The sequence below is a fragment of the Sinocyclocheilus rhinocerous genome, unplaced genomic scaffold (genome assembly GCF_001515625.1).
Source record: "Sinocyclocheilus rhinocerous isolate Xijiao unplaced genomic scaffold, SAMN03320098_v1.1 scaffold298, whole genome shotgun sequence".
Classification (NCBI taxonomy): domain Eukaryota; kingdom Metazoa; phylum Chordata; class Actinopteri; order Cypriniformes; family Cyprinidae; genus Sinocyclocheilus; species Sinocyclocheilus rhinocerous.
The window spans coordinates 381347-397628 of NW_015650702.1; the positions used below are offsets into that span (position 1 = coordinate 381347).

The 16282-nt window shown below is 34.9% G+C and overlaps 1 protein-coding gene across 7 annotated transcripts in view; it reads left to right on the forward strand.

Annotated features, from left to right (window-relative positions):
* The window catches only part of LOC107712376 (calcium/calmodulin-dependent protein kinase kinase 1-like), a 79746-nt gene that overhangs the window by 18417 nt on the left and 45047 nt on the right, over positions 1–16282 (forward strand). For all 7 annotated transcript variants that reach the window (XM_016517606.1, XM_016517608.1, XM_016517610.1 and 4 more), the window contains one exon: positions 6402–6455. The gene's annotated coding sequence lies outside the window, so the exon portion shown is untranslated. The remainder of the gene's footprint in view (positions 1–6401; positions 6456–16282) is intronic.

The window sequence follows — 16282 nt, forward strand, 5'->3', positions numbered from 1 at the left end:
ATATCTTCAAATTATCCTTATTTATTTGGGGTTTTCTTTTAATTTCTAATTACATGAAATGACTTCATTTCACTCAAATATTACTGAAAGTTCCTTGTACTTCTTAGAAAAAAGGGTAACGCTTTAGATTACAACCCGCAATGTACTGCGTAAGTAAACAGAATTTACAGCGTAACTTTTTTGTAATTATAGTGTACCTATTCAGCACATCCGTGTATGTATAAGGTAACAATATGCGAAGTTTGGGGAATAAAGGAGTAATAATCTGTAAAATTACAAATTATTTCTACTGTAAGTATTTTGAAACTAAGGGGTACCTATTCTAATATTACAGGGTATGTATGACCTCTTATATAGCACCACTTTAATTTACAGCCCGCAAATGTTGTATTTACCCTGTAACTACGTGGAACAAGGGGGGAACAAAGCACCACTTTAATTTACAGCCCGCAAATGTTGTATTTACCCTGTAACTACATGGAACAAGGGGGGAACAAAGCACCACTTTAATTTACAGCCCGCAAATGTTGTATTTACCCTGTAACTACGTGGAACAAGGGGGGAACAAGCACCACTTTAATTTACAGCCGCAAATGTTGTATTTACCCTGTAACTACATGGAACAAGGGGGGAACAAAGCACCATTTTAATTTACAGCCCGCAAATGTTGTATTTACCCTGTAACTACATGGAACAAGGGGGGAACAAAGCACCACTTTAATTTACAGCCCGCACATGTTGTATTTACCCTGTAACTACATGGAACAAGGGGGGAACAAGTTGGACTTAAACACAGAACAAGTGTATATTTGCACAGTAATTACAGAGACAAATATTGCACTAGTTTTAATTTAATTGTTCGATGGCCAAATTAAACCCTCTACATTTTTTTTGCTATAAAAACACCACAGTATACATCCTCTGAAATACAAATGTTGTATCATGTATTTTTTCTGCGAACAGCTGGAAAGAGGTAAACTTGTTTTAAGCTGCGTTGAACCTTGATGGTATATCATGCAAAGTTATTTGGTGATAGTGGTGTTGAGAAGTTTCTGAAATCGACGAATAAGCTTTCATAGGGTAAGTAGACTCGTGAATTATAAATCATAGCAGAAACTCATTAACTCATTTCTCTAGATGTGCAGTTTTGTTGTTCAGTAATCTCCATAATGTCGTCCTTTTATAATAGAATGTGTACCCCATGGTTAAAAAATACCTATACGCCTATAATAAAATACCAATATAAAATTATAAAAAGTATATATCGTCTGTCTAAATAATTCCCAAACATAATATTGTTGTTTAGGCCATACATACCACGTAATATTAGAATAAGCACCTCTTAGTTTCAAAATACTTACAGTATAAATGATTTGTAATTTTACAGGTTGTTACCCCTTTATTCCCCAAACTTCGCATATTATTCCCTTATACCTACACGGAGGTACTGAATAGGTACACTATAATTACAAAAAAGTTACACTGTAAATTCATTTTACTTACGCAGTTCTTTGCAGGTTGCATATCTGGTTGTTACCCCCTTATTACCCAAACGTAACACATTGTTCCCTTATACCTACAGGTATGTTCTTTATAGGTACACTATAATTACAGAAACGTACACCGTAAATTCAGTATACTTACATAGTTCTTTGCGGGTTGTAATCTAAAGCGTTACCGAAAAAAGTTATGCATATAAACTGAACTTAAACTGAATGAGCTGCAGCAGATTTCTAGTCCCCAGCATTCTTTTCATTAGATTATATAAAGATAATAAATGTTGAAATTAAGTGTTATTTTGTGTATATGGAGAGATGTTAAACATGTTTAATGTTATGATGGGATTTATAGGGTTTTCTGTTATGTTGCCGTTTCGATGGGCTGTACAAGTTAATATAGTTATATAATGAGTTAACATGATGAAAATTTAAAGTTCTTAATCTTTAGTAGAAGTAACTTGAAAAAAAATTATGTCGCTGATTACTGAGTTCTACTAACTTGTTAGGGTTTACAGTGCAACAGCTATTAATATGTATGTGATTAATTGTGTTGAATATCATGTAAATCATTTGATGAAACATTTTAAATGATTTACAGCCTTGGTTTATTGACACACTGTCACAGTGTTTTTCTCTCTGTTGTCATCAACTTCCTGTTGGCACTCCAGCCTGTTCCTCCCTCACCTCTGTCCTCATATTGTGTCCGTTCTTAGCGTGGGATTACTAGTGATTAATGAATCAGTCTGATCACACCACATCAGCAGTGAGGATTAGTCTCTGCTGTCCATTACTGTATGAATTAAGCTCTCCCTCAGTCTTGCCCAATATGTAGATCATGTGTCTACCATTATACTAGATTAACTAGATTACAATGTCACATACATTAAACTGTCTTATTAGTGTAGCTACTTTATACATGTTACAGTAAAATTCAGCGTATGCATGTAGCTTGGGTTTACCAGTAGGCTGTGAATGCTATACATTGGTAGATTTCAGCATGCACACACATCAGTGCTATTTAATGCTGTTAGGTCTGGCCATAAGCAGTAGTGCTATCTGTAGGTCAGTGCACATGCCCGGGGCTTCAGACATTAAAGCTGAGCCGGATGCGTGATACTGTGAACTTCACATATCGTGTCTTGTAAGTCTAGAAAATTCAGCCCCAGTTTTAATGGCGTGTTGCTGACGAGTAAATGCAATATGCTTTTCCCATGCAGTCATTAGTGCTTGTTCACCCAGATCTGCCTTTTTAAATGTATTTTTAAATGTCTTATTTATTATATTTTTTATTATTATTTAGTCATAATTTAATAAATGAATGGGAATGTAGCAAAAACAGGTGTTAACTCACATATGCATCACTGTTTAAATGTTTTGGGAAAGTAAAATATTTTTTATCAAAAATGTTAGTAAGTTTTGTTTTAAAGCACGGATGCATTAAATTGAACAAAAGTGACAATAAAGACATTTATAATGTTACAAAAGATTTTTATTTCAAATAAATGGTGTTCTTTTGAACATTTTATTCATCAAAGAATCCTGAAAAGAAGGTATTTCACAGAAGTGTTTTAGTGTTTTCACATATAAGAAATGTTTCTTGAGCACCAAATCAGCATATTAGAATGATTTCTGAAGGATCATGTGACACTGAAGACTGGAGTAATAATGCTGAAGATTCAGTTTTGCATCACAGGAATAAATTACTTTTTAAAACAATATTCAAATGCAAAAATAATTTTAAATTGTAATAATATTTCACAATATTACTGTTTTTACTGTATTTTTATCAAATAAATACAGCCTTCTTGAGCATAAGAGATTAATATTATTAGATATTAATTGATATTAATTATAAAAAACAATTCTAAATATTCTGGTCAGTATTGATATGCTTATAAATATTTTCATATTATGATCAATGGCCTCTTAAAGGGTTGCTTCTTTGCTGTAAAATACTCCTCCCTGTTAAGTTTGCACTGATGATGGTTATATGTATCTACAAATAGACATAATTAGATATCAGTCAACAAGGATCCAATATTGACACATGCTGATAAATTCCTTATTTAAGAGACTTTTTTTCTCAGAAAGGGCATAGATGTACTTGCACAGTATTTACTGTCAAAATAAATGGTATATTATTGTAATACTTCTGACAAAATCAATCATTCATTTCCTTTTGATTTATTTATACATTCTAACAACGCTAAAACAATTTCAGCGCTAAACTATTTCGCCTGTCATATACAGTATCTCCTGTTCATGTAGGTTGATGATATGAGCATGCACGACTATGTGTAATCCATAAAAGGAATTGTTGTCATTTATAAGAGCCCATTAAATACACATTTCATGTTCCATGGGGCCCTTTAAGTAGATGGATAGCAGAAAGGCCTTGCACCATTTGCTGAGGGGACGCTGCAGTCTTTACGGACTGCAATGTGTTATAAATGTGTCTAAATTAGTGTCTGGATTCAGACTGTCTCTAAGCGGTTGCTTTTGTTGTACCTGTCTGATATCCAGCAGGGCATCTCTCTTTATGTCTCTCTCTGTTATATAGCTGAAATATTCAATTCTTTCTTTCATCTTCTTCAGAGCGTACAATTGAAGTTTCTCTCTGAGAATAGTCTTCGTTTGGCCGCTCATCCTCTCACGCTGGCATTCTCTGACAGCCTCCTCCCACTTGAGTCTGTTGGCAGCTCTGTTTTGTTTCCGTGCTGACTTGAATAGGTTTTAATGGTTCTGCTTCATGTTTGAAATTAAGACTTGTGGTTTAAGACGGCAAACCAGACCCAAGATCCCTGTGACATGTGCCACATCCAACATTTGCTTTGAAATTCAGGCCTAGCCGACATAAGGGGCTTGTCGGAGCTCTCCGCAGTCCAAAGACCCAAACATCTTTTCTGGAGAAGGCAGACAAGTTGCTTTGGCTGGTGCTCTTGCATGTGGACTTTTTTATAAGTGGCCTATTTGTCCACATAATACTTCTTAAAAAAGAGGGCAGTCTGGATTCCTGCTGGAAAAGAGGGTGGTATTTTTTTTTAGTTTGTCTGCTGTTCACTAAGCTTAGAAATTTCCCGTTAACCATCTGTCTCAAGTTCTGCCTGTAATAATTGTAATTAGGAAAACTTGGTTAGAACGAGCATTGGTTAATGTTTTGTGTGCTGTATCACTCTCCCACTCTCCAGAAACAGAAAATTCACTGAACAGTTGTGACACTTGTGCATTTGATATTTGTGCAGAAAAAAGACTTTTTTAATGTTTTTGAAGTGTCTCTTATGCTCAACAAGACTGCGTTTGTTTAAAAAATACAGTAAAAACAACAATATTGTGAAATATTTCAAATAACTTTGTTCTATTTGAATGTATTTTAAAATGTAATTTTTCAGCAGCCACTTTTACTTCAGTTTTAAGTGTCACATGATCCTTCAGAAATTATTCTAATATGCTGATCACTGTTGAAAACTGTTAAATATGTTGGTGGAAACTGTATTTTTTTTTAGTTTGTCTGCTGTTCACTAAGCTTAGAAATTTCCCGTTAACCATCTGTCTCAAGTTCTGCCTGTAATAATTGTAATTAGGAAAACTTGGTTAGAACGAGCATTGGTTAATGTTTTGTGTGCTGTATCACTCTCCCACTCTCCAGAAACAGAAAATTCACTGAACAGTTGTGACACTTGTGCATTTGATATTTGTGCAGAAAAAAGACTTTTTTAATGTTTTTGAAGTGTCTCTTATGCTCAACAAGACTGCGTTTGTTTAAAAAATACAGTAAAAACAACAATATTGTGAAATATTTCAAATAACTTTGTTCTATTTGAATGTATTTTAAAATGTAATTTTTCAGCAGCCACTTTTACTTCAGTTTTAAGTGTCACATGATCCTTCAGAAATTATTCTAATATGCTGATCACTGTTGAAAACTGTTAAATATGTTGGTGGAAACTGTAATGCATAACTGTAATATTTTTTTCAGGAAGTACCAAAGACCAGCATTTATTTAATTATAGTTTTTTTTTTGTAACATTATAAATGTCTTTACTGTCACTTTTGATCTATTTACTTTATTCAGCACCCTTGCTGAATAAATGTATTAATTTATTTAAAGAAAACAAAAATATTACTGACCACAAATTTTAGAATTCTAAAATTACACAGTACTCTGTGTTTTTAAATTAGTTATTGCTTTACTTTTCAACAAAAACACAACTCCTGTAGGTTTATTATACTGTACACATTAACAGTGTCAACACTGAAACAGGAAGATGGCTTCAGATTTTTAGGAATACATTTTGATATCATGATTGATATATATTTATTAAATTATATTAAATTATATTTATTACATTATATATATAAAAAAAAAAATTTCAAAGAATAATTTACATTTTCATACTAAATTTTCTCTGAATCTGAACAAAATGTTTTGTGTCATCTTATCCACAAAACTCAGCGCTGTTTTCTAGGTGTAATCAATATATCAGAAACAATATGGTAAATTAAATTTCATTTAAAAGTTGTGTACTTTTTCATGGGAGCAGTAATTCATCGAATGATACATCTGAATGCACTGTGCAGTCCAGTGCACTGTTTTCATTTTAAAAAGCTGATTCATCCTATGATTTAAATTATACATTTTCCGTCATACAGCTTTTAAATGGTAAATCACCTGTAGATCCACTTTATAATATTGTAACATAATTTATTTGCCGATACCTTCAGTTTATTTGTATGTCTTCCCAGCAATACTAACAGATATGTATTTAATGAGGATGTAAAGCTCATGTTTCAGGATGGGTACACAATATTTATTTTGAATAACGGGTTTTGGAGTGTATACTCTTTGTGTTGACTTTTACTCATACTAGGTTAACAGGTTTTTTTTTTTTATATCACTTACAGATCCCTTGCTGTGGAGAGACTAGTGGAAGAAACATCCAATGCTGCAAAACTGAAGTGAGTATTCCTACTTCATCCACATACTTAATAAGATCCACTTTATTATCACTCTTAGTGATACACGTCTTAGTGTAACAGTTATTTATGAAATAACACCCTTTACACCTGATTACATCAAGACATTTGTAGACTGGTCCAAAAGGACAGCTTCTACCTCAAGCGCCAGCATATTAAACACTCCAACTGTAATCTGTCTAGCTGTTCCTCCATGAGTGAAATCCCATTTGTATTCATCTGCATGTACATTGGCCGTGTCCTCAATCACTGTATGCTCCAGCAGTTTAAAGCCTGTCAATATTCATCTCATCAGCGCTCCCACTCTCCCTCAGCGCTTACCAGCCTCGTAAAGGGAAAGTAATGGCTGTTTATAGACTCTTCAGATGGTAAAACTATTCTCTAATCCATCATGTGTTGTAGCAATACTTTTCTATGCATTTGGATGTACAGTAGAAGAGATTAGGTTTTGTCACTTAATTTTTAGTAGCCAAGCCCCACTAACATGCTTTAGAAAACAGGAGACCTGTCTTCGCTGTTTATCTTACTGGTTAAACCACTACCAGACATTGCTGCCAGCAAAATAAGTGTTGATTTTAGCCTTGATTTTATCCAAAAAGTGCTTGGCTATGTGTGTTTTAGATTGGTGATTGTCAACTGGTTTCACAACCATCAGACAATCGACAGTTTTGTAAATGTATAAACAAAAGTTGAAGTGTGATGCACAACCTATATGGTTTTATCTATCTGGACATTGGTCTTATCTATGGTCTATCTATCATCTATCTATCTGCCTGGAAAATATTTTTTGCAATGCAGTTTTGTTCATGGCTTTCAAGCATAAGGGTATGTTGTGCAACCTGTCCATGTTGGCATCTGCCTAATTTGGCTCCTATCAAGTGACAGATGGATGTGACAGTGTTTTTCTTCCCTTTTAAAAGTTAAACATATTCATTTTGTTGTCCTAAATACAGACGATCATATAGTTGCATTTTATTATTTGCAATAAAGGGGACATCGGATGCCCATTTTACACAAGTTGGTGTGATTCTTTAGGACCTTCATGAAATATCTGTAACATACTTTGGTTAAAATTCCTCAATGGTCTTGTAAACCAACAAAACCTTGTCAAAAACAGCTCTGTTCACACAATCAGACAGCCCATAACAAACTAGCTGTGTTTTCTTTTCAGGTTTTTCTGAGCCAGAAACCTAACTAAATGCAAAAAAAAAAGCTATAAAGTGAAAATTTCATCCGATGTCCCCTTTAACATTGTTTTTTTCTGCTTTTCGTGACTCAATAATAGCACCCACTAGTTGTAGACTGTAGAACATTTATGGTGACACACCATTCATTATTTTTTCTTTCGAAGCACATCTTTCTCCCTGTGTTTAGTCAAGCGATAGTTTGCTGTTTATCTTGTCTAATAGCACACGGTTCCCGCTCTAGATCACCACCCACTGACTGATACAGCGCTAGAACCGTTTGGGCGCTGTTCCCTCACAGTTTGCATCAAAGCTTTGGTGTTGAATTGAAGTGAGAGGAGGCAGAATGTGGGCATGGAGCGTTGCAGTCGTTCACCTCTCCTCCTCCTGTTTTCCCTCTTCACATATCCTTCACTCTGCTCTGTGCGTTCCTCCTCATCCGGAGGGACTCGCTTTAACAGCCACATAAATGCACTCTGCTTCTACAAGGACGCCTGCTAGAGCTCAGCTCTGCCAGTGCAGGAAGAAAGTGTGTGTGTGTGTATATGTGTGTGTGTGTGTGTGTGTGTGTGTGTGTGTGTGTGTGTGTGTGTGTGTGGGACTCGCTTTAACAGCTGCATAAATGCACTCTGCTTCTACAAGGACGCCTGCTAGAGCTCAGCTCTGCCAGTGCAGAAAAAAAAGTGTGTGTGTTTGTGTGTGTGTGTATGCACTAAAGTCTGCTCACTGCATACAGATGTCTTGGATTGAAATGGATATCTAGCACCTGGGAGAACAATTAAGCGTCTGTGAATGCAAACTCACACTCACACACGGAAAAACACGGTGTGAGTTATATTCTCTTTAGCAGGAGCTGACAGGCCTGTCTGGATGAGTTTAGAAAGTCAGCTGAACTTGCTAGCCTAAATGCGCCAGCCTACCTCAGACAGAATTTAGTTTTGTACATACAGGTTTTGTAAAAGGGGTTTGATGTTAGCATGTTTGATGATAGCAAGTTCAGTCTGTTGGGCACGAAGCAGGTGAATAAGCATGATAATAGCAAGTAATGGGTAAATAGTTTTTAGATTGAACTGTAGTATTGCTTCATCTGCCATGTTGTTGGATTTATTCGTTTACAGAGCTTGCCACAAAGCATTCTGGTTTATCCTTTTCAACAATGGATAAGTGTGATGCTGCCTTAGAATTTGGCCAAAATTATGTGTCTTAGGAGGTAGCATAATTAAAGGGATAGTTCACCCAAAAAAGAAAATTCTGTCATTAATTACTTACCCTCATGTCGTTCCAAACGTCATTGTGGTACTGTCATGAAAGTGTGTCAAAGACTGACACAGAAGAGAAGAAATTGTTGAATAAAGTTGTTATTTTTCTTTTCTTTTCGCACAAAAAGTATTCCAAAGCTTCATAAAATTAAGGTTGAACCACTGATGTCACATGGACTATTTTAATGATGTCCTACCTTTCTGGGCCTTGAACGTGGTAGTTGCATGGCTGTCTATGGAGGGTCAGAAAGCTCTCAGATTTCATCAAAAATATCTTAATTTGTGTTCTGAAGATGAACAAAGGTCTAACAGATTTGGAACGACATGAGGGTGAGATTTTTGAGAACTATCCCTTTAAAATGGCAAATTAAAATAGCTAGAATATCCATCTTAGAAACATTGCCAAGCTACGAAACATGTTACCTGTTTCTGATGCAGAAAAGCTAGTTAATGCATTCATGACCTCTAGACTGGACTATTGTAATGCACTGCTAGGTGGTTGTCCTGCATCTTCAATAAACAAGCTACATGCAGTCCAAAATTCAGCGGCTAGAGTCCTTACCAGGTCAAGAAAATATGATCATAGTACCCCAATGTTACAGTCTCTGCACTGGCTACCTATTAAGTTCCGTATCAGTTACAAAATATTACTACTTACTTTTAAGTACTAAATGGTTTAGCTCCTGCGTACCTAACTAGTCTTCTACCACGCTACAATCCATCACGCTCCCTAAGGTCGCAAAACACTTCTTAATTTGTGTTCTGAAGATGAACAAAGGTCTAACAGATTTGGAACGACATGAGGGTGAGATTTTTGAGAACTATCCCTTTAAAATGGCAAATTAAAATAGCTAGAATATCCATCTTAGAAACATTGCCAAGCTACGAAACATGTTACCTGTTTCTGATGCAGAAAAGCTAGTTAATGCATTCATGACCTCTAGACTGGACTATTGTAATGCACTGCTAGGTGGTTGTCCTGCATCTTCAATAAACAAGCTACAGGTTTGAACTGAAATTCTGAATATGGGAATCATAAAGAATTAAATGATTCTGAATTTGGTTCTTCTCAGTGGTTCCATTTCCTTATCAGTTCCGTTATTGTTTCTTTTTATAAGGAACATTTGGGGTAAATGCAATTCCATTGATCAAATGATCTGCTGACAAAATGCATAACGTGTGTCTTTAGAATGACCAGTCAGTATAGTTACAGTCTGATTCACTAAAGAACAGACTCATTCAAGTGATTTATTCAATTAGTTTCAATAAAACAAACGAAAAAGAACCTGTTCATAAGAGTTAATAGTTCAGGAATGGCCATATTGAATTTTATGCTATATACTGAAAATGAGGCTGTGAGATATAGACTAACAGTCTCTATAACTACTTGAGCTATACAGGTATACTGTACTGTAGATCATGTTCAAATCTCACAATCAACTTTCATGTTTTGTTTTATTAAGTTTTTGTCGACAGAAAATCTTGTGGAAATATGTTTCATCAGCTGAACAATCGGCATGTTGTTAAACAACAATTCAGTCCATTGAACACACTTTACTTCTAAACCCTACAGCATCGTTTTCATTTCATTCATAACGTTCAGGGTCAGACACACTCTCTCTGTTTAAATCTAGATTAAAGACACATCTCTTTGGCCAAGCATTCAAATAATGCATCTCATAATCTTGTACTGCAGTTATATCTGATCAAATGCACATTATTATTTCTTAACTTGGGTTGAACAAATAATTTTTGCTTGGTTGGAACAGCATCTACACTAATTATGTCTCTATTTGTTTGATTGACATCCCGTGGTAGCTAGGAATTACACAAGCTTCAGTCTGGATCCAGTCCTTCCAGTCCAGACCGATCACCTGAGAAGAGATGATGCAAACCGATCAGAGGACCTCAGATGATGCCAATCCTGAAACAACATAAACTACCACATTTTGCTACAAGTTTGATTGCAACATATAATAATTGCTGTTAATAGTGTTCATCGTCTGTTTGATTACGTCTTTAATTGATTTTTCCATACATTTCTGCCATATGTAAATTATCTGACAGTCACCACTGATAAATTACCACTAAATATTGTAGAAACTTAATTTGCTGTAAAGTTGCTTTGCAACGATTTGTATCGTGAAAATGAGCACTATTAAATGTGTTGACAATCCTTTCTTGGCCGATTTGACACGGTCGATCATAACATACTTCTAGAGAGACTGGAAAACTGGGTCGGGCTTTCTGGGATGGTAATCAAATGGTTCAGGTTCACTCAATGGCCTAGGACCTAAATACATAGCAGATATGTTCACTGAATATAAACCTAACAGACCACTCAGATCATTAGGATCAAGTCAGTTAGAAATATCAAGGGTTCACACAAAACAAGGGGAGTCTGCTTTTAGTTATTATGCCGCCCGCAGTTGGAATCAGCTTCCAGAAGAGATCAGATGTGCTAAAACATTAGTCACATTTAAATGCAGACTCAAAACTCATCTGTTTAGCTGTGCATTTATTGAATGAGCACTGTGCAATGTCCGAACTGATTGCACTATATTTTATGTATAATAATTTTCTATTTTTAACTGTTATAAATTCATTTTAAACCTCTTCAATCAATTTTAAAATAATTTTCAAAGTTTTTTAATTCCTTGTTTTATTGTTGTGATTTTTTTAATTATTATTATTTTATTTTATTTTATGTTAAGCACTTTGAATTACCATTGTGTATGAAATGTGCTATATAAATAAACTTGCCTTGCCTTGCCTTTCACTAACACACTTTTCTAAATTAGCCAAATTAATTATTTAGATTTGCCCTCCTATGTAGACATTAACATAGAACTCTTTTAAGCTGCAGTTATAATGAGGACAAAACACAAAACACAAATATGCATAGAACCTGTGGGTGCAGATTCCATGGGCCTAGTGATTCAGCTCTTGTTACAGAGATCTGAGTGTGCGACTAGAGTGACACCTAAAACTGACTGCATGGACCGGAAGATATGCAGACAGATAGATCATTGTAGGGCATTTAAGGCTTGTAGCATGTAACATTAGTCTCTCACTTTCCATGGTTGTGAAATTATACGTGTCTGGATGAGTCAAATTCTCTATTTTTAAAGATGAGTCCTGATGAACCAAGAATTCTCTTATGGTGCCTCTCTTATGTTGTTATCAGATGGCCATCTGCCCAGGAGAAAGTGAAGTATGAGGATTACAATATTCTCTTTTTTTTAAACTGTCCTGCTAGTCTATGAACAAAAATTTGCATGCACCTTGCAAGTGGAACAAAATAAAATTTTATATACTGTTTATGTATATAATGTATGTCAGAGCTGGCATAACTGTATACATTTAGAAAGCCAGCTATGTGTTGTTTCTACTCGGGGATATTGTGCTTGTTGTCATGTACGTTTTACACACTATCATGGTGTTTACAGTGAACATAATCAGTGTTTACAGTGAAATGCTTCCGCACATGAATTTGCTGAACATGTTGGATTTTGACAAGCCAAGCGTGCATGGCTGCTTCGTGAATGTGACATACACTGCGCTCTTGTAACATTACGTTTCAGATGCCTGTAGATAATATTTAAATGATTACTGAACACATTTGTGTTGAAAGTGACAAATAATAGTATGACTGTTTCAATTTGACTGATATCTATAATTCTGTTCAAAAGTTTGGGGTTAGTACGTTTTTTTTTTAAGAAATTACTTTTATTCGGAAAGGATGGAATAAATAGCTCAAAAGTGGAATTAAATACATTTGTTACATAATATTCCTAATTTCAAATAAATGCTATTTTGAGCTTTCTGTTCTTCAAAGAATCCTTAAGAAATATATTAAATATAAATCAAATTATTTCTGAGGAATCATGTGCCACTGAAAACTAGAGTAATAGCTGCTGAAAATTCAGCTTTGCCATCACAGGAATAAGTTACATTTAAATTTCTGCATTTTCTATAAACATGATTTTAATGTTAATAACTTAAAGGTTCAGTAACTTAGTGAAATAAATTCACACTGAATACATATTTTTAAAAAGGGACCCAATTAATTTAATTTATTAATAGTGGAGTATTTCAGTACTCGCATTACTTAAGTTATATTTATTTCAAAATTAATAAAAAATGCACATCATTTGCAGTCTTACTTGATTGTGGTGTTAATTATCGAATGATTGGAGCCTTGGATATGTGATCATAAAGAGTTCAAAATCAATTCAGATTCAAACAGATCTGCATTAGTTATCAGTGTAGTGTGTCTGTGTGTATGTTTATTGTGAGGCATTTCTTATGCGTTGTGAGCGTTGTCTTAGCGGGAATGTTTTTGCTCTCAGTCCATCCCAGAAACAACCGTGGCCTGAATCTTCTGGTAGCATTAAGATAAAACTGCCCCATTGCCGAGTCTGGCAGGAGGACAATGCTTTGACCCAGTGTTGAAACAGGGGCTCTTTGAACTGTGTGCTGTGAGACATGGTGCTGGAATGAGTTTTAGAATCCTGGTATATTAGTATGAAGGCCTGGCTCATGAATATTAATTAGCCCATGTTGACATTGCCAGGTAGTCTTGCTAGACTGTCTAGTCATGTAACCTATTTAATATTTATGAGCCAAACCTTTGCGGATACACTTGAATTGCATATAGATGTTCCATGCTGATTTGGCATTGAGATACAATATTAGATCAGCTTTACATTTGCTCATTTCTTCCTGTTTTAATAAACTAAGCAATGTAATAATCCTGAAATCAAATGTGTAACTCATGTTTAGGATGCCAGATTTAACTATTTACTGGCACAATTTACCTACAGTATAGGCCAACAAAACATTTTAATATCAGCCATTTAAATTGGCGACATTTAAAGACATTTCTATTGTTCAGCTGCATTTCCTATGGTAATACTCCATGCCCTCATAGAGGATTCTCTGAAATGGGTTGCATGTGGAACGAAACAATAGCAGTAGGAAATGAAGGGAGATGTGTGGAACGGTATGAGAGTGGATGAAGAAATTCATTCCTATATCTTTGTCTTCTGCTTTCTATCACTCTTTATTTCCATGTAGAAAGCTGTATTTTGTATTTCCACCTCTTTTATCTATAAAACAAAGACTCAAGCAGATGTCCAGGGCTGCTTTGATTCTCTCTGTATGAAGCGAACAATGTCTGATCATAAGAGAGACATTGATGTGAGAAGAGAGCACAGTGGCCTTGCTGCCAGCAGACAGACAGATAGGGTCGCAATATCTGCTCAGTCTGTGCTAATTTTGGGCACTTCAGCCAATGTGTAAGCTATTTGCATATTGTCTCAGTCCTGAATATCAGACAGTTAGAAGATAAATATTTGACTGCCATAAATTGATTGATCTGGAGAGTAATGTGGGTAAATGGGAACATAGCATTGCTCAGAATTTACAGAAGCTTCATAAAAACACCTTTCATATGACCATGTTTGTGTTTTATGGGGTTATTGGTATTGTAAAATGCAGTTTAAATGGAAATTTTTGGAAATGCATTATATGACTGTGTCAGCTTGGTCGATTACCAGAAGTGTTTTTTTTTTTTGTCACCAAATACTTTGTTTTTTTTATTATTATTATTAGCAATTTGCAGAATTTTTTTTAAAGCATTTATTTTATTTCTTTGATTTGTAAATGTATATAAAATGTATTATAATTGTAAATTATAACAGTACAAATATTTGTTTATGGTTACAGTACATTTATATAAATGTTTATATACATTTAAATTTAAAAGAACAGTTTTCTATTTTAATTTATTTTCAAATTATTTATTCCTGTGATGGTAAAGCAAAATTTTCAGCAGCCATTACTCTAGTCTTCAGCGTCACATGATCCTTCAGAAATCATTCTAATATTCTGATTTGCTGCTCAGGAAATGTTTCTTGTTATTATCAATGTTGAAAACAGTTGTGTTGCTTATTTTTAATTTTTTTACTGACTCCTTACTGACACCAAACATAGTGTGAGTGTTTTTTAATACTTCTATACTTAAATTCGCTGTAGTATTCTCTCCTTTTCTTTGTTTTGATCTCTTGTTTATGTTAGTATATTTTACTGTTTCATGATTTGATGTAATGTGCAGATTGGGTTCAGGGTCCTGTAATGTTTCTAATGATTTGTTAGCTTTCTAAAGCTCTGTTGCAGTGGGGTCGAGTCTGACTCTGCAGTGTGTTAATCAATAGGCCTCAGGCAGCCGTCTCATGCGCAGCCTGTGTATGGATAGAGGAAAAGACTCTCTCACTGTCACAGTCTTCCACAAACAAACTGCAGAAAGATAGATAGATTATTTGAGTCTAAAGGCTCTGAGGGAAATAGGATGCACACATACACACAAGTCAGTAAGTACAAAGCAGTTCTTGTTCACAGTGGTGGCTCCTAATTATCTCCCGTCTGAGGAAATTGGGCTCCCTGAGAAACACACTTTTTTTTCAATTAGCTGGTCACGTATGAATGGCTTCATTGGCACCTTGCCGCCAGTAATATTCACACCCTCCACACAGTTAATGCCAGAAAAATGCCACGGAGAGCATGATCAAGGCATAACTGACCCTCATTAGAGCCCAAAATTAAGTCGAGGACTGATAATGTTCGTGCGGAGCCTTTAATTTTTCTACTTGTTTAAGTAGGATGAGGAATGAGAGCAATGAAATTTGATTGGATGCATATATATATATAAAACCAGCTATATTGCAATGTTTTCTTTTTTGAACACTTCAAGCATGTTTTTTTTTGTTTGTCTGCTTAAAGTTTTTTGCTTTTATTATTTATTCATTGTCATATTAATAGAATACAGTATATTAATATTGATTATTGTAATGTTATAAATATTATTAGAATTTTGAAAATATTATAATATTTTACAGATACATTTAAAAAAAAAAAAATGCAGAAATAATATAAAAATTCAATAAATAAAATAAAAAATGTACTAAAAAAATTCTAAAAATATTTGACAACAGAACACACTTGCGTTAAAGGGTTAGTTCACCCAAAAATGAAAATTAGCCCAAAAATTACTCACCCTCAAGTCATCCTAGGTGTATATGACTTTCTTCTTTCAGACGAATCCAGTCGGAGTTATATTAAAAATTGTCTTTGATCTTTCAAGCTGTTTAATGCCACTCAGCGGGTGTTGCATGCATCAGTCCAAAAGAAGTTAAATAAAAAGCGCCCATCCATAAAAAAAGTCTCTCACACGGCTCCGGGGGGTGAACAAAGGCCTCCTGTAGCGAATCGATGCGTTTTTGTAAAAAAAATATCCATATTCTAAACATAATAATCACTTTAATGTAGCTTGCGCCAACAGTCCTACACGGAAGCAGCTCCGGGC